Source organism: Tupaia chinensis, unplaced genomic scaffold (assembly GCF_000334495.1).
Source record: "Tupaia chinensis unplaced genomic scaffold, TupChi_1.0 Scaffold000658_1, whole genome shotgun sequence".
Taxonomy (NCBI): Eukaryota; Metazoa; Chordata; class Mammalia; order Scandentia; family Tupaiidae; genus Tupaia; species Tupaia belangeri.
The window spans coordinates 631,773-634,351 of NW_006160179.1; the positions used below are offsets into that span (position 1 = coordinate 631,773).

At 35.9% G+C, this 2,579-nt stretch overlaps 1 pseudogene; it reads right to left on the reverse strand.

Annotated features, from left to right (window-relative positions):
- Positions 1 to 294: 294 nt before the first annotated feature.
- Positions 295 to 584, reverse strand: LOC102478810 (tubulin-specific chaperone A pseudogene; annotated as a pseudogene).
- Positions 585 to 2,579: the final 1,995 nt, after the last annotated feature.

Here is a 2,579-nt window from a genome sequence, read left to right on the forward strand (position 1 = left end):
ATTTATTAGGAACATACTAAATCATGATGATCATTTTTTTTTTTTGAGTTCTTGAGGCTAAAAGATAACAAATATGCAAACTAACAGTTACATAACTTTTTTATTAGTATGAAATAAACAATTTTATTACATGAACTCACTTATTTGACACATTAAGTATGCAAAAGAAGATATGTGAATGCCATAAAAAGAATTATATTCTCATACTACTTGAGCACACAGCTGTGGTAAAAAATAATGAATTGTGTAATGGACCCCAGGATATAATGCAAAAACACCCTGTACAGAAAAGTTTCAGGCTTCTAACTTAACTGAATCCAGCATTAAACATGGTTCCTATATTCTTCAGCTTCTTCCAAATCTTTTTCATTTTCTGCTGAAGATCCATGTCCACAGCTTCTAACCTGCACTGGCAATCTGGTATAATCTCTGTCTGCTTTTTAATGGCATAATTTTCACTATTTTCAGCTTTCATTTTTTAAAATTTTTTCTTCTTATTGTTTTGCTTCTTCATACGTTGGTTTTTCTTTGACTAATCGCTTTATCATGCCGGTCTTGATCTGCTTCATCCAAAGATTGGCCATGGTTCCTTAAGCACCTGGAAGGAGAGGCAGAGTCCCAGTGGAACCCTGGAGAGCACAGCCTGGAGACCTAGAATTATTTTTTAGTTTTTTTTTTTTGTTGTTGTTGTTATAGGTTGTGTGTACTCTCCAGAGAGACAGAGAGAGAGAGGGAGATAGGGAAAATGAAAATTTACTCCAACGAGTGATGGTCATGCTGCAATCCCTTCACTCCATTCTCCTCTCAAGATTATTTTGAGAAGGCACACGAAGATGTGTGCCCTTTGTGATTTTCAAATTACCAGGTTCAGGACTCAAACTGAAGTCTACCATTGGGATCCAGTCACTATAAATTCCACACCGCTGCTGACCCAAGTTATAGAACTTTTCAGTGTATGAATATTGGTACATAAATAAGATTATTAGCTCCTTTAGGCCAAGGGCTTTATAGTATATTGTCTGATATCCCCACTGTCCTGCAAAGAATAGTTAATAAATATAAAATTTTAATTAAAAAAGACATCCGATGCTTAGACATTCATATTGGTGTATTTCAACTAGTAAATAGAGGTAAGTTTATAAATAAATTATATATACATACACACACACATATACATACACACAAACACATACATACAGGATATCAAGTTTTGTTTTTTTGAGAGGTTTTTGCTATAGGGAACGTGTGCTCATCAGACAGACAGAGGGAGACAGAGAGACAGAAAACGAGAAATCCCCCCCCAGAGGGGATGACCACACCGCAATCCCTTCTCCTCCGTTCTTCTCTCGGGATCTTGGGCACACACGCACATGCAACTGGCCTGTTTTAAGCCACCGGGTCTGGGATGCGAACCGTGGTCGACTACATAGGAGTCCAGCGACATAGCCATTACTCTAACTGCTGGTCCGAGGATATCAATTTTTTAAAAGAGGTTCTTGCTATAGGGCATGTATACTTGCTGGAGAGAGAGAGACAGAGTCAGTGAGAGGGAGAGTGAGATATCATCCCCCCAGGGTAGATAGACATGCCACAACCCCTCCTCTTCCATTCTCTCCTAGAATCTTGGGCATACACACGTACCTGGAGTGATTTTCAAGCCACCAGGTCCAGGACTGGAAGAGTGGTAGGCCATGAGGGAGTCCAGTGGTGGAACTGCTATGACATATACTGGTCCCACATGATGTCATTTTCAATTAGCTCCCTGGCCAACCAACGTGACCATTCTGCATATTCTACCTCCCCCCAAATTTCTTGATTGCATTACATACTCTATGTATTCTAAGAAAAACAATTATCCAATCATTGCTATTACTTGAGAAGCTTTCCTTTTTGGACACTTGAATATATACTACATTTTTTAAAATGTTCTCAAAAATATTGTGTATTATGCACATTTAATGATATTTCGGTGTTTGGGGCACATTTTGTTTAGTAAGATAATGTTTATACCATACCAAAATTTTAGATGTACGCTTAAAAATATAATTGCATTTTCACTGAATAAGTGGTTTATGTTGCTGTTAGATTTGATAGCGTTAACATAAAAATTGTCAAATTGATACTTTTGTATTTAGAGGTTGTTAATATATGTATGATGGCTACACATAATTTCAACATACATTTATATGATCATATTCCTTTTCTATAATATTATTTAAATAAAAATTAGCTTAAACAAGATTTTCACATCTTCTGGATATAGTCTGTTGAAAACTTAGGATTTTTATAAGCATATAATTATTTTCTCCATCGAATTCTGCAATGAACATGATAATATTTGAAGTACATAAAAAACTTCTATCAAACAAAGCTACCAACTTGAATAATAAAGAGCAATAGACAGAAAAAGAGTTTGTAAAAGAGAAGAAAACAGTGATACTAATCCACTTTTCAAGTAAACCCTGATTTATAGTTATGCACACATTTTATGGCTTGGATAATGGTTTGTCCCACAAATGTTTATGTTTTGTAAGTAGATTCACAATATAATGCTATTGGGAGGTGGTGAAGCCCAGTGT